The following is a 21327-nucleotide window of genomic DNA, read 5'->3' as shown; positions in this document are numbered from 1 at the left end:
AACCAAGAAATGGAGTCTATGTACTTCAACAACGTTTGGGAGCTTGTTGATCCACCTGATGGGGTCAGACCTATTGGATGTAAGTGGATCTATAAGTGAAAAAGAGGTGTAGATGGAAAAGTGCAAACCTTTAAGGCTAGGCTCGTGGCAAAGGGTTATACCCAGGTTGAGAGAGTTGACTATGAGGAAACTTTCTCACCTGTTTTCATGCTTAAGTCTATCAGGATTCTCCTGTCTATAGCCACATTTTATGATTATGAAATATGGAAAATGAACGTCAAGACTGCCTTTCTGAATGGTAATCTTGAGGAGACCATCTATATGACTCAACCAGAGGGGTTCGTTGTTCCAGATCAAGAGCAAAGAGTTTGCAAGCTTAATAGGTCCATTTATGGGCTGAAACAAGCATCTCGATCTTGGAACATCAGATTTGACACTACTGTCACATCATTTGGCTTTGACCAGAATGTTGATCAGCCTTGTGTTTACAAGAAGATCATCAACAGATCAGTAGCTTTCCAGGTACTGTATGTGGATGATATCTTACTCATTGGGAATGATGTAGGATATCTGGCTGACATTAAGAGTTGGCTAGCGGCCCAGTTCCAAATGAAAGATTTGGGTGAGGCACAGTATGTTCTCGGCATCCAAATCATTCGGGATCGCAAGAACAAATGATTAGCCCTGTCTCAGGCATCGTACATTGATCAAATGTTGATCAGGTATAGGATGTAGGATTCTAAGAGGGGTTTGTTACCTTTTAGGCATAGAATCGTTCTGTCTAAGGATCAATGTCCTAAGATACCTCAAGAGGTTGAGGAAATTAGACGGATTCCCTATGCTTCTGCTGTAGGAAGCTTGATGTATGCTATGTTGTGTACCAGACCCGACATTTGCTATGCAGTAGGGATTGTCAGTTGGTATCAGTCCAATCCAGGATTTGATCACTGGATGGTGGTCAAGACGATCCTCAAGTATCTTTGGAGAATGGGAGACTACATGCTTGTGTATGGAGATAAGGATCTAATCCTTACAGGATACACGGACTCTGACTTTCAGACCAATCGAGATTCTCGCAAATCGACATCGAGGTCAGTGTTTAATCTGAATGGAGGGGCTTTAGTTTGGAGAAGCATCAAGCAAGGATGCATCCCGGACTCCACTATGGAAACCGAATACGTAGCAGCTTGTGAAGCAACTAAAGAGGCTGTTTGGCTGAGGAAGTTCCTTACATATTTGAAAGTTGTTCCAAATATGGATTTGTCTATCACTCTTTATTGTGATAACAGTGGGGTTGTGGCAAATTCAAAGGAGCCTCGGAATCATCGTCGGGTAAGCACATAGAACAGAAATATCACTTGATCAGGGAGATTGTGCGTCGCGGTGATGTGATAGTCGAGCAGATCGCATCAGAGCACGTTGTTGATCCCTTTACAAAGGCCCTCATGGCTAAAGTGTTTGAGGGTCACCTGGTGTCACACCCCGCTTCAGATTACCCTCTTAACCTGGATGGAATGGTGACTGCAGCAGTTACCAATCCTTTTACTGACACTTACTGCCTATCTAACATGTTAAATTTTGCTCAAACCCTAAATACGTACATATCATCAATATACGAACATATTAACTCAGAACTTAACACATTTACATTACGGGGTTTCGTAGCATTGTTCACACATGAATATTACAATTTAGTGAGCCCCTTCTAGAATACTAGTCACTAGACAGACACATGTGTACTAACTAATACAAGTCTTCAATTACGCTTCCTTCAACCTATTTCTTTGAGTGTAGAGCAGCAGTAGAAAAGTCTTTTGGGAACTGATCGCTACCTGAAAGGAAAATTTTTGAAAACATGAGCTAGAAGCCCAGTGAGTGACTTAATAAAAATATAAATCTCATGCTTAAATTGGAAACTCGAAAACATAATACTGGAACTAAAATATGCTAAGCAAACGTGTACATAAAATCTTTAAAACCATTGTACTGAAAATAGAATCTTAGTTGAGAATGAACATTCATCGTTCTAATTCCCAACGCCAAGCCATGGCTAGATGAGACCCCTACTTCGATCTCTTCATACTGAACTATGGCTAGGAGAGACCCCTACATCGATCTCTTTAAATATACCGATGGGCATCTCAAGAAACTTCCTCTAAACATAAACATTGATAACTACTCTTAAACACCATTAAACATCATTATTCCCTAGTTGAGAACGAGCATACATCGCTCTAGCTCCCAACGTCTGTTACCGGCCAAGAGACCCATACTTCGGCCTCCCTTTGTTGGTATATGGCCTAGGAGACCCATACTTCGGCCTATCATTCAGAACTACCTACGTGCACGTGGAGTTTTCTATGTACCGTCAACACCTTAGGTACATTTATTCAGATACCTTCCTTACCTTCAGTATCCAGCTCACTTAAACTATCAAGTTCTCGAAGAGCATTAAAGGAATAGTTTTCAAATATAGCATAAAAAGCTCTTTAGGATACCTTCCCTACTTTCAGTATCCTTTTTTATTATGTTTAGGAATATCAACGCGTGTACTTTGACAACCTTAGGTATTTAAAACATAGTACATTAAGCTTCATTCAACCTTAGCTTTAACCCTAACGCATGCTTCATACTTTGTAAAATAAGTTGGCATAAATCATGTTGAACTAGCTTATAAAAACCATTAGCATGCGTTAGACATGGAAAACATACTTGGAAAACTCATACATTAGTAAACATCATGCGTTGATCATGCTTTCAATCATAGAAATAAGTTGGTTGGAATCACATAAAAATTTAGCATGAGAATAACTTTGCAAAGCATAAACTTTATCATTTAGAAACATTAGTCACTCACAGGTCCTTCAAGTTTGCTTCCTTAAGGCTTGATAGGCTTTTCCAGTGGGAGTTGAACCTACATATATAAGCATACTACTTAGTGTTTACATTAGCCTTCCTTTTAGGCCTACTCAATAAATCAAGCTCACATGTCAAACCATCACATTGTGCCTCCTGCCATTCACTTTGAGGGTCGGACACTTAGCCAATTTAGAGGGATATGGTGTCAAAAGAATGCACCCTTTGATCGCCCACACTCGCCACACTTAGAAAAATTTTGGAGCATCAAACTGCAGATTCAATTCCAACAATTCATAACTAAATTTCCAGAACTAATCTCAAGGAAATTCCTTCTACAAACTTGCTTAGAATCAAGTTATAAGCATTACCTTAAAATTTCAAATCAAAATTCCTCGTCTTTTAATCTGGAGATTCAAACCTTCATCATTGGCCCCAATTCAAGCAGCTGTATGCTTGTTCAACAACTTCCAGTTCAAAATTCAAAAATATATAACTCGCCTTCCAGCCTTATCTTAAAACTTTTCATTCTATAAAGTTTTTTATAATTGAGTTAACAATATTACCTCAAATTTTTAGCTCAAAAATCTTCGTGATTTGTCTTGGAGCTTCAATTCTTCACTGATGGCCTAGATTCACCCGAGAAACGAACCCTTTGTCTTTATTTTGCTCCTCTGGCCTTATTCCGGTGACTTTTTCCTCTAGCAGACAGCCAAAGAAAATAGACACACAGAGCTTTTGAATGCCACTGGAATTACACAAATAGCCCAAGTAGTGTGTTCAAACCAATTAAATGAAGTCAACCTTCTTGCTTACCACCGCCCAAAATCCTGCATGACATCTCCTTTGGCCACTTAGCCCACTAATGAAGATTAATGGCTGAATTTCAACAAATTTTTCATTTAATTTTATATCCTAATGTAGTATTTAAAAATTTACTTGATGGATATAACATTTTTCTTTTGAAAGAAAAATTCTTAATTTCCCACTTTCTCTATTTTGGGAATTCAAACAAATTTAGTTCTACATTTTAATTAACCTCTCTCCTTAGTATAGTTAACCCACATTCAAAATTCTTCACCAACTCGTGTTTGATTCCTCATCTCCAAGCCCATTACATGAGCTCCATCCTTAGCCAACATTTAGTGAAATTCAGCTGATCAATTCACCCTTCATTCACTTTGCCACCTAGGTCATCTACCACATCATAGCTTTCTTCTTTCTTCCATAATTCCTAAGACATGATTTCATCATAGCTCATTAGACGACATCACATTACCTACTCTTACTTAAAGTAATTAGGGTTCGGGTTTTACAAATTCCTCCCCCCCTAAAAGAAATTTCGTCCTCAAAATTTGCTCGGACTTACTTATAACTAGAGTTTCACAACATCCTTTGGTCATAAACTTTACAATCTTCTTCTTTTCTTTCTTCTTCCTTTCTTTTTTTACTACGCTTTCGCTGCGCTACTCTGATATTAACTTTGTTCATATTAAATAATACTAGTACGTATGAACAACTTGGTCATAATAGTTCACTGTATTTGTTACATCCTCTGGTGACTCTTCCATTCTCCACAGAGTCATAGTATTCATTTATTACTAGGGTGGTCCTTTTCCATTTCCCAGCAATACCACTGGAACATTCTTTTCTAGTTGTCATACCTTTGAATTACATGCTAGCTGTGAAATCAATATTTGTGTCAACTAGACTTCTCGACCTAACTGAGGGCACTCTTCTTAGGATGTCCTTTCTATCCATACTTGGGAAAAGACATTCTTTCTACTATAACATTTCCCAACTATGGCTTACCATACTATATACATAAGGTTTTCTTAATTGTACTCCCTCGCTCAGTCACAATTCAAACTTCGAGCTATTACCTAGAACATCAGCAGATCTAGACCTTTTCCTTTTTGTCTTCTGCTAACCATTTTGTTCCTTATTTTTTTACTCAACGTACCCCTGGTACATTTCGAGTTCACTGTTGCTCATCTTTTCCCTCCTCTTAGGATTAATCTGACTAGGACTTCCTCTAGATTACACCCTTTCCTCTGAATTTGCTAGAATAGACTTCACGTTTGCCACCAACCTCTGAGCAAACCTGCCACACATTCTATTTCTAGTGAAAATTCTATGTTTACCTGCGTGACTCCCGACTTCCACTCAGGTACCAGTAGTGGATTGAGTAATCCTACCAGCCTCTGCCTTCTAGGTTTCACTTGTTGAAAAATCAAACATCGGTCTACATACTCAGCTATGCCTTTCCTTATTGTAGGCCACCATTACAATCTCTTCAAGGTTCTATACATCTTGGTGTTTCTTGGATGCATGGAGTAAGCAGAACTGTGCACCTATTCTAGAATAGCTTGCTTAAGCTATAACATGTTAGGCACACACATTCTTCCTTCCTTTACCAACATTTCATCTACTCTTAACTAAAATCAATTCTTATTCCCTTGCTCATTTCTTCTACAAGCTTCTAGAGATCAGGATCCTTCAACTATTCAAGCTTAAGATCTTCCATCAAAATAGGTCTTACCTGAAATCTAGTAATCAATCCTCTCGACTGACTTACTAATAGAATGACCCTAGACTCCTAAACTCCTAGAGTAACATTCCTGATACCGATCCAAGGACTACTTTGGATCTCAAGGATTTCCTGCTCAATGCATCAGCTATAACATTTGCCTTACCAAGGTCGTACTCAATTGAGCAGTCATAGTCTTTGATCAATTCAATCCATCTTCTTTGCCGCAAGTTCAGTTCCTTTCGATCAAAGATGTACTTCAAATACATTAGTGGGTCTTTCCCAATTAACTATAGCTTCAGTCTTCTGTGGATCCATACTCACTCCTGCTGCTGGAACCATATGACCAAGAAATACAACCTGGTCTTAAATCTATCTTAGAGAAAATTGTGGCTCCCTTTAACTGATCAAAGAGATCATTTATACAAGGCAATGGGTACTTGTTCCTGATCGTCAACTTGTTCAACTGCCTATAATCTATACAAAACTGAGAGTACCATCTTTCTTCTCGACAAAAAGACCGGCGCTTCCCAAGGTGACACACTAGATCTGATGTAACCCTTATTTATTAGTTCCTGCAACTGAACTTTCAACTCCTTAAGTTCTTCTGGCACCATCCTTTATGGTACCTGAAAAATAGGTGTTGTATCTGGAATTAAATCGATAGTAAACTCAACTTCCCTATCAGGTTGTAAATTTGATAACTTTTCAGGGAAAACATCTAGGAACTCTTGTACAACTGGTACATCCTTAGGTTTCAACTTTTCGACGAAACTATCACATGGGCTAAATAGGCTTCACATCTTTTACTTAGCAGCTTTCTAGCCTTCACTGCTGATATTAAGCTTCCTAAAAGTATTCCTTTGCATCCTACAAATACTGTCTCTTGCCTACCAAATCTCTTGAACATTATCTATTCTTAAAACAATCCATACAGTTGTAATATTTATTCGAGAAATCCATGCTCTAAAGTGACATCAATTCTAGGAAATCTAACGGAATCACTTCATAACTATAATTATCAATAACTACCCCAAAGCCTATAAAACTCTTATACTATTACAACCTCTTCACATCATAATAATAACTACTTAGGGACATGCTCTCTACAATCTTTCCTACAAGCAGTGCAACATGCTAGATAAAAATAAAGGTATAGCACCATAAGCAACTATTTCATAAATATACTGGTACATAAAGTTACTTTACCATTCATAACATTAGAAGACTTCTCTGCCTCCTGGTGGGTCACTTCGTAAAACCTGCCCTGCCGCTGAGGCCGTCCAGCTTCCTTTCTCGTTTTTTTTCTCTTGAATCCCTTCCTCGGCTCCTGAGCCACTAGGCTTATCTATCGTCTACAAAGTCATTCTGTGTTCTGTCTGAACTCCTCAACCTAGCTGGGCATTCCTTCTTGAAATGACTGCCTGTCCGCACTGGAAACATACGTTTTTTCCTCTGTAACATGTCCCTCAATGATGCTTACCACAATTCGTACATAAAGGTTTCTTACTCGTACTAGCTACTAGCTCGGTAGGATGCCCAAACCTTGATCTATCACCCATACTAACCACAAGTCTTGGCTTCTTCCTTCTTACACTATGCTGACTTGTAGCTCTCTGTCCTTTATCAATACCTATTAGGTCTTTCTCCATACCATACTTCCTTTTTGAATCTGCCAGAATGGATTCGACACTTTTCGCCAACCTCTTGGTGATCTTGTTAAATATTATGTCCTTTAACTGAGGATATGTTCCTATCTGCGGAATCCTTGACTCCCCGTCTGAAGACATTTCCTGATTTACCGGGTCTTTACCTTTCCGTTCACTAAAATCTGGATTCCCTCGAATATCAGAACTTCTAAAGGTAGGGTCAGGTCCCCATTTGTTATATAACTGCTCTACATGCCACTTCTTCTCAGCATCCTTTCTTAATTATGTAGTACACATGTTAGGAACTTACGTTAAGGGACCTAGACTCATGCATGAACTCTCTCTCTTTTCCCAAAATCTTTTGCTCTGATACCAACTTGTCACACCACGTTCCAGATTACCCTCTTAACCTGGATGGAATGGTGACTGCAGCAGTTACCAACCTTTTTGCTAGCACTTACTGCCTATCTAACCTGTTAAATTTTGCTGAAACCCTGAATACGTACATATCATCAATATACGAACATATTAACTCAGAACTTAACACATTTACATTACGGGGTTTCGTAGCATTGTTCATACATGAATATTACAATTTAGTGAGCCCCATCTAGAATATTAGTCACTAGACAGACACATGTGTACTAACTAATACAAGTCTTCAATTACGCTTCCTTCAACCTATTTCTTTGAGTGGCAGAGCAGCAGCAGAAAATTCTTTTGAGAACTGATCGCTACCTGAAAGGAAAATATTTGAAAACATGAGCTAGAAGCCCAGTGAGTTACTTAATAAAAACATAAATCTCATGTTTAAAATAAAAGCTCGAAAACATAATACTAGAACTAAAATATGTCAAGCAAACGTGTACATAAAACCTTTAATACCATTGTATCAGAAACCAAAATCTTAGTTGAGAATGAACATTCATCGCTCTAATTCCCAACGCCAATCCATGGCCAGATGAGACCCCTACTTCGATCTCTTCATACTGAACTATGGCTAGGAGAGACCCCTACATCGATCTCTTTAAATATATCAATGGGCATCTCAAGCAACTTCCTCTAAACATAAACGTTGATAACTACTCTTAAACATCATTATTCCCTAGTTGAGAACGAGCATACATCGCTCTAGCTCCCAACTGATGGAACACGAGACATACGCAGTGGAAAAAGGATCTAATTACACTTTAAGTTCTTTTAATTTAAAGGGAAAAAGCATGCAATTGAAGGAAAAAACAGTAAATTAAAAATTACCTTTGAAGCTCCTGAAAACCGTTTTTCCTCGTTGAATCTCGACCCGAACTCTTCTAGACCACCACTAGAGTTGACCTATTATGCTCTGGACTCAGAACCGCCGGGTTGTGGGACCCGATGAATGAAGAACCCGAGTGAGAGAAAGAGAAGGAAAAAGAAATGGAATTTTGGGTTGCGTTTGGGTTGAAAATTTTTCTCCAAAATTGTGATTTTTCCAGCCCAAATTTTAAAAACAAAATTGGCAAAATAGGCAAAAAAATTTAATCTAAATTCAAAGCCCATATTTATAGAAAAAGGTCATGCAAAAATTGCATGAAATCAATTCATAAAAACACAACACCTAGAATCCACTATCTAAGTGGGCTTAATGTCTTCACTATAAGCCAACACCTAGCCCACTATTTTGTTAATGGAATTAACCAACAAAAGTTTGGATTTTCCCACTAACTTTAGTCAAAGGGCAAAATAGTCATTTTGTCAAAGTCAAACTTTGACCAAAAAGTCAACATTTTGACTTTTTATGATATTTTTCGTATTAACTAATTTTGACCTCTTGAGCATGAATCCACATTCATTTTCTCAAAATTCAAATCACATTTGAATATAAGGTAGATCAAAGTTTGACTTTTCAAAGTCAAAAGTAAACTCTTTGTCTTTTTACATCTTTGACCATTTCCATTATTTCCGAGCTTCCGAATATGAACGTATTCATATTCTCAATATTTAAATCACATTTAAACATTAAAGTTGTATCTCTAAACTGAAAATCGACAACTATATCACATATACTTGTCGATTTCTCTCTCTTCACCTAATTCGAACTATTCGAATTATTCTATCATACTGTTCTAAGTTTATTCCATATGAGCTAGTAGGGGAACCTAATGGACCTATAGATCATGGGCTCCAATGATCCGAGATTAGCTGGCTAAAACTCCTTTAGATGGAGCTAATCAACTTTCTTTAACTAACGGGTCATTCCACTATAGTCCCGTAGTTTCACTCCCCTCACTATAGACATATTGTGTCCATTTGATATAACCTTGATTAGTAAGCGAATCCTTTACAAGTTGTTCTTAATCTCGACTGGATAAAACGATTTTTATGACCCAGATGAGATTACGAACAATTTGTGAAGGATTAACTTACTAATCATAGTTATATCATATGGACACAAATATATCTATAGTGAGGGGAGAGCAACTACGGGACTATAGTGGAATGACCCGTGAGTTAACAAATGTTGATTAGCTCCGTCTAAAGAGTTTAGCCAACTAATCTCGGATCGTTGGAGCCCATGATCTATAGGTTCATTAGCTTCCCCTAATAGCTCATATGGAATAAACTTAGAACAATATGATAGAATAATTCAAATTGTTCAAATTAGGTGAAGAGAGAGAAACCGACAAGTATATGTGATATAGTGGTTGGGTTTTCAATTTAGAGATATAGCTTTAATATTTAAATGTGATTTAAATATCAATAATATGAATACGTTCATATTCGGAAGCTCGAAAATAATGGAAATGGTCAAAGATGTAAAAAGCCAAAGAGTTGACTTTTGACTTTAAAAAGTCAAACTTTGACCGACCTTATATTCAAATTTGATTTGAATTTTGAGAAAATGAATGTGGATTCATGCTCGGGAGGTCAAAATTAGTCAACACGGAAAAAACTCATAAAAAGTCAAAATATTGACTTTTTGGTCAAAGTTTGACTTTGACCAAATGACTATTTTGCCCTTTGACTAAAGTTAGTGGGAAAATCCAAACTTTTATTGGATAATTCCACTAACAAAATAGTAGGCTAGGTGTTGGCTTATAGTGGAGATATTAAGCCCACTTAGATAATGGAATCTAGGTGTGAGAGTAATAAAATTTGTTTATCACCTAGACATCGTAGGTTAAAAATCCAGTATAAAAGCTATACTCGGATGAATCACCTAGACTTAGGATATGTTTAGTTAGCCGAATGTATCGCTAAGTATTTTATACCCTAACCGTCTAGAACACTTCAGCTGGAGAGAAGTAATATACTTTTAGCTCTAGCGTCTCTAAGAGTTCACACTGTGAGATTCATGCTTGGCCTTGGGCCGCCCTAGGAGCGGACTCCATTCGGAGAGTGTTTGCATGAGTCAATACCAAGGTGAATAGGGGAAGTTATTCATAGTAAGTGGGAGAAGAAAGTGTGTCAACACATCCTACAGTCTCTTCCATTAGGTCGCACCGTGAGATTCCTATAATGCGCCTGCATGTCTACCCTGAAGCGGCCATACCAATCGGAAGGCTGTATTATAGGATTCGGAACTTCGCGAACTCTAGAAATAGATAGAGTCTCTCAGCTCTGTTTTCATTCTTGTCTTTCCAACTTCAAGAGCATAATGATTCCGATCTTTGAGGTCTGAAAATGGAGGGCCACACTTACGAGAATTACTAAGTGTTAGGTAAATTCTTGACCAAAGTAGTGATAACTGAGTTACTATAGGAATAAGAGTTATTCTGATGACAGTATCTAGTCAAGATAGTCTTGGTTCAACGGAGGAATAGTTAATCACCTCTCGATGGAGGTTATTTTAAACCATTGAAATATCGTTGCAAAATATAATAATGAAGGGTACATTATTAGTTTTTTTTTTTTTTTAAAACTTGATTGGATTTAAAAGATTAATGTTTTTTACTAAAAAGGATATGTATTTCTTTTCAGCATGACTAGCTCTTTAGATCAACTATTAGCTTCTGAAAAACTTAACGATGACAACTACTAAACATGGAAAACAAATCTGAATTCAACACTAGTAATAGATGACCTAAGATTTGTCTTAACTGAGTAATGTCCTTAGGCCCCTGCCTCGAAAGAAGCACAAGGTAAATATGATTTACTAGTTGCTGAAATTGGATTCAGGAGCCACTAATCATATTTGCTTTCTTTTCAGGAAACTAGTTCTTGCAAAAAGCTTGAAGAAGACGAGGTCACCCTCAAGGTTGGAACAGGAGAGGTTGTCTCGGCCAAAGCAGTGGGAGACTTGAAGTTGTTTTTAACCGATAGATATATCATACTTAAAGATGTTTTGTATGCTCTTAAAATGAGATGGAATTTAATATCTATCACATGTATATTGGAACAAATATATAAAATATCTTTTGAAGTTAATAAAGCGTTCATTTTCAGAAAAAGGTATTCAGATTTGTTTTGCTATACTTAAAAACAATTTATATAAGTTAAGACCAACTAAAACTAAATTTTTCTTAAATACTAAGGTATTTAGAACAGCGAAACTCAGAATAAAAGACAAAAAGTTTCTTCTAGTGCCTATCTATGGCACCTAAGACTTGGCCACATAAATCTCAAAAGGATTGAGAAATTGGTTAAGAATGGACTCCTAAATCAGTTAGAAGACAATTCTTTACCTCCATGTGAGTCTTGTTTTGAGGGAAAAATAACTAGGAGATCTTTTACTGGAAAAGGTCTCAGAGCCACAATACCCTTAGAGCTCGTACATTCGGACCTCTATGGACCGATGAATGTCAAAGCTCGAGGTGGGTATGAATATTTCATTAGTTTTATTGATGATTATTCAAGGTATGGTCATATTTACCTAATGCATCACAAGTCTGATTCTTTTGAAAAGTTCAAAGAATATAAGGCTGAGGTTGAGAACCAGTTAGGTAAAACAATTAAGACACTACGATCAAGTCGAGGTGGGGAGTACATGAACTTAAGATTCCAGGACTATATGATAGAACACGAAATCAAGTCACAACTCTCTGCACCTAATATGCCTCAGCAGAATGGTGTATCTGAAAGAAGAAACAGAACCTTGTTGGACAAGGTTCGCTCAATGATGAGCTTTGTTGAGTTACCTGATTCCTTTTGGGGACATGCATTAGAGACTATTGTCTATATTTTGAATAACGTTCCCTTTAAAAGTGTTTCAGAAAACCTTACGAGCTATGGAAAGGGCGTAAAGGTAGTTTACGTCACTTTAGGATTTGGGGATGCCCGGCACACGTGATGGTGCAAAATCCTAAAAAATTGGAACGTCGTTCAAAACTATGCCTATTTGTAGGTTATCCAAAAGAAACAAAAGGTGGTATATTTTACGATCATCGAGAGAATAAGGTATTTGTATCGACAAATGCCACATTCTTAGAGGAAGACCACATAAGAAGTCATCAACCTCGCAGTAGACTAGTATTGAATGAAATTTCCAAAAACGCTACAGATAGAGTTAGTTCATCTACTAAAGTAGTAGATAAAACTAGTACATCTCGTCAGTCACATCCTTCTCAAGAGTTGAGAATGCCTCAACGTAAAGTACGATTTTAAGGCTCGACTTGTGGCAAAGGGTTATACCCAGAGAGAGGGAGTGGACTATGAAGAAACTTTCTCTCCCGTTGCCATGCTTAAGTCGATTAGAATACTCTCATCCATTGCCACCTTTTATGACTATGAAATTTGGCAGATGGATGTCAAGACAGCCTTTCTAAACGGTGATCTTGGGGACAGTATCTATATGGCTCAACCAGAGGTTTATTGCACAGGGTCAAGAACAAAAGGTTTGTAAGCTTCAAAAATCTATTTATGGGTTGAAAAAAGCTTCTAGATCTTGGAATATAAGATTTGATACTATGATCAAATCTTATTGCTTTGTACAGAATGTTGACGAGCCTTATGTTTACAAGAAGATCATTCAATTCTACTATAGCGTTCTTAGTTTTATATGTTGACGATATTCTACTCATTGGGAATGAAGTAGGTTACCTAACTGATATCAAGAAATGGCTAGTAACACAATTCCAAATGAAATATTTGGGAAATGTGCAGTATGTTCTCGAGATTCAGATTATTTGGAACCACAAGAACAGAACACTGGCCATGTCTCAAGCAACTTATATAGACAAAATGTTGTCTAGGTATAAGATGCGGAATTCCAAAAGAGGTTTTTTACCTTACAGATATGGAATTCATTTGTCAAAGGATCGATGTTCTAAGACACCTCAAGAGGTTGAGGATATGAGACGCATTCCCTATGCTTCTGCAGTAGGGAGCCTGATGTATGCAATGTTATGTACTAGACCTGACATATGCTACGCAGTAGGGATAGTCAGTAGGTATCAGTCCAATCCTGGATATGATCATTGGACTGTCGTTAAGAATATCCTCAAGTATCTTAGGAGAACGAGGAACTACATGCTCGTGTATGGTACTTAGGATTTGATCCTTAATGGATACATTGACTCTGATTTTCAAACTGATAAAGATGCTAGAAAGTCTACATCTAGATCAGTGTTCACTCTTAATGGAGGAGCAATAGTGTGGAGAAGCATAAAACAAACCTGTATAGCTGACTCCACAATGGAAGCTAAATACGTAGCTGCTTGCGAAGCAGCAAAGGAAGCAGTATGGTTGAGGAAATTCTTGACAAATTTGGAAGTCATTCCAAATATGCATCTGCCTATCACCCTATATTGTGATAATAGTAGTACAGTTGCAAATTCAAGAGAACCAAGAAGCCACAAGCGCGGCAAGCATATTGAGCCCAAATACCATCTGATTCGAGAGATTGTACATCGTGGAGACGTTGTAGTAACCCAAATATCTTCTGAGCAAAACATTGCTGATCCTTTTACAAAGGCCCTCACGGTTAAAGTGTTTGAAGGTTACCTACAGAGTCTAGGTCTACGAAGTTTGTAAACTAGGACAAGTGGGAGAACTTTTGGGTATATGCCCTAGTTTATTGTATTCATATGTTTATTGTACTCATATGTTTCTCACTTAAATTCAACATTGTGATACTCCACAAGGAGTTTTAGTCCAAATGGGAGTTTATTGGATTTTATATCCTAAAACTCGTAGTTTGTAAATTAATAAACATATTCTGTTTTGTTTTTTGATAAAGTTGTTATTGAAATTGTAATCTTGAATCCAATAAACTAAGGTCCTGAGGCTATTTAATGTAGTTTGAACTTTATGTAGTGATATAAAGGTGGATCAAGTTCAAATATATAGCCAAAATGGTCTATAGTATATGAATAAGATTGGACGCCTTATTCTGGGGACACTATAAATGCGGCCCACTTTGTAGTTAGTACAAACGATGTGATCCTGAATCGTTCATATAGAGATATGTGAGTGGGGGCATCCTATGTAAAGAGTTTGCATAAGACCGAACCATGAAATAGTCACTTTTTACATTCTAAATGTCGTTTTATGTATAAAACTGACTATTTCGTTAATTGATGACCTAGGTAACTTAATCTTAATCCTAAGCTAACTATGAACTCCTGTTCACTCAGAATTATCCTTAGATCTGCATAGGTGAGGGCAGCTCAATATCGCTGGCCCAATAAGCCTCCCATTTCAGGGGTAAGATCGGGTGGATAGCTGGGAACATAGGGTGCAAGACGGAATTCACTCCTACCCGTTATAGGGATAGTAGATAGGTTGTTCCCTTTAGTACTAAATCCAGGTCTTGAACAAGGGGCCCCACCCTTTCCTTGGCCCAAGAGGGATTCGGTTTATAGGTTGAACCTTAAACCAATCGTTCATTAGAGGATCAGTGGAACTTAAGGAACAAGATGTAGTCTTAGGAGTAAAACGGTTTTTATGACCCAGTTGAGATTACGAACAACTTGTGAAGGATTATCTTACTAATCATGGTTATATCAAATGAACACAATATGTCTATAGTGAGGGAAGTGCAACTACGGGACTATAGTGGAATGACCCGTTAGTTAACGAATGTTGATTAGCTCCATCTAAAGAGTTTAGCTAGCAATCTCGGATCGTTGGAACCCATGATCTATAGGTCCATTAGGTTCCCCTACTAGCTCATATGGAATAAACTTAGAACAGTATGATAGAATGATTCGAATTGTTCGAATTAGGTGAAGAGCGAGAAACCGAGAGGTATATGTGATATAGTGGTCGGGTTTTTCAGTTTAGAGATACAGCTTTAATATTTAAATGTGATTTAAATATCAAGAAAATGAATACGTTCATATTTGGAAGCTCGGAAATAATGGAAATGGTCAAAGATGTAAAAAGTCAAAGAGTTGACTTTTGACTTTGAAAAGTCAAATTTTGACCGACCTTATATTCAAATGTGATTTGAATTTCAAGAAAATAAATGCGGATTCATGCTCGGGAGGTCAAAATTAGTCAACACGGGAAATCATAAAAAAGTCAAGATGTTGACTTTTTGGTCAAAGTTTGACTTTGACCAAATGACTATTTTGCCCTTTGACTAAAGTTAGTGGGAAAATCCAATCTTTTGTTGGATAATTCTACTAACAAAATAGTGGGCTAGGTGTTGGCTTATAGTGGAGACAAGATAGTGGATTTTAGATGTTGGGTTTTTATGGATTTGGTTCATGCAATTGTTGCATGGTTCTTTCTATAAAATGGGCTTTTGAATTTTAAAAAAAAAAAAAAAATCCTTTTGACAATTTGCCAATTTTTTTGTTTTCAAAATTAGGCTGGAAAAACAAACCTAAACCCTACCCAAACTCCGTCTTATTTTCCATCTCTTTTCTCTCTCTCGGTTTTCTTCATCCACTGGGTCCCACAACTCGATTCTGAGTCCAGGGGATAGTAGGTCAACTCTAGTGGTGGTCCGGAAGAGTTCGGGTCGAGATTCAGCAAGGGAAAATGGTGTTCGAAAGCTATAAAGGTTGTTTCCTATCCACTTTTATTTACTGTTTTTTTCCTCCATTTGCATGCTTATTTCCTTTAAATTAGAAGCAATTAGAGTGTAATTAGATCCTAATTCCGCTGCGTATGTCTCGTGTTCCATCATGTGGTATCAGAACGTGCTTTAATTACGCTCAATTGCTTTTGGTGGGTAGTTTTTCCTTTTCTATTCAAGTGTTGAATGAAATGTGGACTAAAATGGATATTATGATTTTGGCATTGTTTTTCTTTAAATTTCTTGTGGAAATTTGTAATTGCTCATATGTTTATGAGCATTAATGTGTGAAAAAGGGTCTGCAAATTTGTTTGAGTTATAAGAGTTGAAATTAGGCTGTAATTTCTTGATTCTGGGAGAGAGGACAGCAGCAAAATTTGGAGAAAAAATTGCTTACAGGCCCGATTTTTGCCTCCAGACACGAGAATGACTCCCAGACCCGACCCGAGTAGCCGTCCGACCCGATTCAAAGCTGTCTCGCACGTGCGCCTGGCTTCGCATGCCTGCCCCGCCCGGATCTGACCAGCGCCCACCCGCTTCGCTTCGCCAACCCGGTACGAAGCTGTCACACGCGACCCACTTTCCGTCCGTCGACCTGCCCTGCATTCGATCATCGTTGATTGTGCAAGCGAGCGTTGACCGTCTGGACCGGTTCGTTTGACCTGGTTGAGCTGGTTTGACCGGTTCAACTTGGTTTTTGGAGTTTCTGGGACGGTTCGAGATTTTTTTGGCCGGTTCAAGATGGTTCAAAGTGTTTGAAGCCGATTCTGGGAAGCTGGTTGCTAAATTTTGTAATAAATTAGTTATTTTTTGTTTTTAATGCCAAAATCGGTCCACTTTAGTGTTTTTTACTTATTATGCATGTGATGTATTATGTTGTTTGATTATGTGTGCATATAGTATGCCATATAGTTTTAAAACCCCACCATAGGAAAAGCATGTGACATGCATTTGTTATATCTTATAAGTGTGATAAAATATATACTATGCATGCTTAGTTTTAATATAAGTGTTATATTAAAGCATGTTTGATTGAAGGAAGCATGTTATAGATAAATGCTCTAGAGTTATCATTGTTATAATTTATTTTATAATTGTTATAAAATAATCTAGACTTCTAAAATCTATAACAAAGATAAGATACATACTCATTTAGGGTTAACCATCGAGCAATCCCAATTTTCATAGAAAATAGGTCGATATCTTGTAAAACCGAAGTTACAAAAAAACTCACCCAGTAAGATCTTGGCAAAAAGTCAAATAAGATGACTAAGGTTGAAGGTTTTTAAGTTGACGGTTCACGGAACACCTACTACCTGGAGATCGAGCCGGCGTCTGAGTTAGGTTACACCGGTTTTATGAGCATGCGTGAGTAGTGTGAGGTAATAAAATTTGTTTATCACCTAGACATCGCAGGTTAAAAATCCAGTACAAAAGTTATACTTGGATGAATCACCTAGACTTAGGATATGTTTAGTTAACTGAAATGTATCGCTAAGTATTTTATACCCTAACCGTCTAGAACACTTCAGCTGGAGAGAAGTAATGTACTTTTAGCTCTAGCATCCCTAAGAGTTCACACCGTGAGATTCGTGCTTGGCTTTGGACCGCCCTGGGAGCGGACTCCATTTGGTGAGTGTTTGCATGAGCCAATACCAAGGTGAATAGGGGAAGTTGTTCATAGTAAGTGGGAGAAGGAAGTGTGTCAACACATCCTATGGTCTCTTCCATTAGGTCGCAACATGAGATTCCTATAATGCGCCTGCATGTCTGCCTTGGAGCGACCTTACCAATCGGAGGGCTGTATTATAGGATTCGGAACCCCACGAACTCTAGAAATTGATAGGGTCTCTCAGGTCCGTTTTCATTCTTGTCTTTCCAACTTCGGGAGTATAATGATTCTGATCTTTGAGATCTGAAAATGGAGGGTCACACTTACGAGAATTACTAAGTGTTAGTAAATTCTTGACCAAAGTAACGATAACTGAGCTGCTACAGGAATAAGAGTTACTCTGGTGATAGTATCTAGTCAAGATAGTCTTGGTTCAACGGAGGAATAGTCGATCATCCCTCGGTGGAGGTTATTCTAAACCATTGAAATATCGTTGCAAAATATAATAATGAAGGGTACATTATTATTATATTTATTATTATTATTATTTTGCTAAACTTGATTAGATTTAAAAGATGAATGTTCTTTTACTAAAAAGGATATGTTTTTCCTTTCAGCATGACTAGCTCTTTAGATCAACTCTTAGCTTCCGAGAAACTAAACGGCGATAATTACTCAACATGGAAAAACAATCTAAATTCAACACTAGTAATAGATGACTTGAGATTTGTCTTAACTAAGGAATGTCCTCAGGCCCCTGCCTCAAAAGAAGCACAAGGTAAATATGATTTACTAGTTGCTGAAACATGTTTAATGGAGGATGATACCTCAACCTGGATATTGGATTCAGGAGCCACTAATCATATTTGCTTCTAATTTCAAGAAACTAGTGCTTGGAAAAAGCTTTAAGAAGGCAAGATCACCCTCAAGGTTGGAACAGGAGAGGTTGTCTCAGCCGAAGCAATGGGAGACTTGAAGTTGTTTTTCAAAGATAGATATCTAGTACTTAAAAATGTTTTGTATGCACCTCTTATGAAGAGGAATTTAATATCTATCACATTTATTTTGGAACAAATGAATAAAATATCTTTTGAAGTTAATGAAGCGTTCATTTTCAGAAAAGGTATTCAAATTTGTTGTGCTATACCTAAAAACAACTTATATAAGTTAAGACCAACTAAAGCTAAATTTGTCTTAAATACTGAGATGTTTAGAACAGCCGAAACTCAGAATAAAAGACAAAAAGTTTCTTCTAGTGCCTATCTATGGCACCTAAGACTTGGCCACATAAATCTCAAAAGGATTGAGAGATTGGTTAAGAATGGACTCCTAAATCAGTTAGAAGATAATTCTTTACCTCCCTGTGAGTCTTGTCTTGAGGGAAAAATGACTAAGAGATCTTTTACTGGAAAAGGTCTCAGAGCCACAATACCCTTAGAGCTCCTACATTCGGACCTCTATGGACCGATGAATGTCGAAGCTCGAGATAGGTATGAATATTTCATCAGTTTTATTGATGATTATTCAAGGTATGGTTATATTTACCTAATGCATCACAAGTCTGATTCTTTTGAAAAGTTCAAAGAATATAAGGCTGAGGTTGAAAACCAGTTAGGTAAAACAATTAAGACACTACGATCAGATCGAGGTGGGGAGTACATGGACTTAAGATTCCAGGACTATATGATAGAACACGAAATCAAGTCACAACTCTCTGCACCTAATATGCCTCAGCAGAATGGTGTATCTAAAAGAAGAAACAGAACCTTGTTGGACAAGGTTCGCTCAATGATGAGTTTTGATGAGTTACCTGATTCCTTTTGGGGACATGCATTAGAGACTATTGTCTATATTTTGAATAACGTTCCCTCTAAAAGTGTTTCAGAAACACCTTACGAGCTATGGAAAGGGCGTAAAGGTAGTTTACGTCACTTTAGGATTTGGGGATGCCCGACACACGTGTTGGTGCAAAATCCTAAAAAATTGGAACGTCGTTCAAAACTATGCCTATTTGTAGGTTATCCAAAAGAAACAAAAGGTGGTATATTTTACGATCATCAAGAGAATAAGGTATTTGTATCGATAAATGCCACATTCTTAGAGGAAGACCACATAAGAAGTCATCAACCTCGCAGTAGACTAGTATTGAATGAAATTTCCAAAAACGCTACAGATAGAGTTAGTTCATCTACTAAAGTAGTAGATAAAACTAGTACATCTCGTCAGTCACATCCTTCTCAAGAGTTGAGAATGCCTCGACATAGTGGGAGGGTTGTTTATCAGCCTAACCGTTACTTGGGTTTAATAGAAACATAAGTCATTATACCCGATGACGGCATAGAGGATCCATCGACCTATAAACAGGCGATAAAAGATGTGGACTCTGATCAGTAGGTCAAAGCCATGGACCTCGAAATGGAGTCTATGTACTTCAATTCTGTCTGGGAACTTGTAAATCAACCAAATGATGTAAAACAAATTGGTTGTAAGTGGATCTACAAGAGAAAATGAGACCAAGTCGGTAAAGTACAGAATTTTAAGGCTCAACTTGTGGCAAAGGGTTATACCCAGAGAGAGGGAGTGGACTATGAAGAAACTTTCTCTCCCGTTGCCATGCTTAAGTCGATTAGAAAACTCTCATCCATTGCCACCTTTTATGACTATGAAATTTGGCAGATGGATGTCAAGACAGCCTTTCTAAACGGTGATCTTAAGGAGAGTATCTATATGGCTCAGCCAGAGGTTTATTGCACAGGGTCAAGAACAAAAGGTTTGTAAGCTTCAAAAATCTATTTATGGGTTGAAACAAGCTTCTATATCTTGGAATATAAGATTTGATACTGCGAACAAATCTTATGGCTTTGTACAGAATGTTGACGAGCCTTGTGTTTACAAGAAGATCGTCAATTCTACTATAGCGTTCTTAGTTTTATATGTTGACAATATTCTATTCATTGGGAATGAAGTAGGTTACCTAACTGACATCAAGAAATGGCTAGCAATGCATTCCAAATGAAAGATTTGGGAAATGCGCAGTATGTTCTCGGGATTTAGATTATTCGGAACTGCAAGAACGAAACACTGGCCATGTCTCAAGCAACTTATATAGACAAAATGTTGTCTAGGTATAAGATGCAGAATTCCAAAAGAGGTATGTTACCTTACAGATATGGAATTCATTTGTCAAAGGATCAATGTCTTAAGACACCTCAAGAGGTTGATGATATGAGACGCATTCCCTATGCTTCCGCAGTAAGGAGCCTGATGTATGCAATGTTATGTACTAGACCTGACATATGCTACGCAATAGGGATAGTCAGTAGGTATCAGTCCAATCCTGGATATGATCATTGGACTGTCGTTAAGAATATCCTCAAGTATCTTAGGAGAACGAGGAACTACATGCTCGTGTATGGTACTTAGGATTTGATCCTTAATGGATACATTGACTCTGATTTTCAAACTGATAAAGATGCTAGAAAGTCTACATCTAGATCAGTGTTCACTCTTAATGGAGGAGCAGTAGTGTGGAGAAGCATAAAACAAACCTGTATAGCTGACTCCACAATGGAAGCTAAATACGTAGCTGCTTGCGAAGCAGCAAAGGAAGCAGTATGGTTGAGGAAATTCTTGACAGATTTGGAAGTCATTCCAAATATGCATCTGCCTATCACCCTATATTGTTATAATAGTAATGTAGTTGCAAATTCAAGAGAACCAAGAAGCCACAAGCGCG

Source organism: Benincasa hispida, chromosome 12 (genome assembly GCF_027475165.1).
Source record: "Benincasa hispida cultivar pf3 chromosome 12, pf3_genome.v1.1, whole genome shotgun sequence".
In the NCBI taxonomy this organism is placed as follows: domain Eukaryota; kingdom Viridiplantae; phylum Streptophyta; class Magnoliopsida; order Cucurbitales; family Cucurbitaceae; genus Benincasa; species Benincasa hispida.
The sequence above is the reverse complement of the archived record's forward strand: the minus strand, read 5'-3'. Positions refer to the sequence as shown.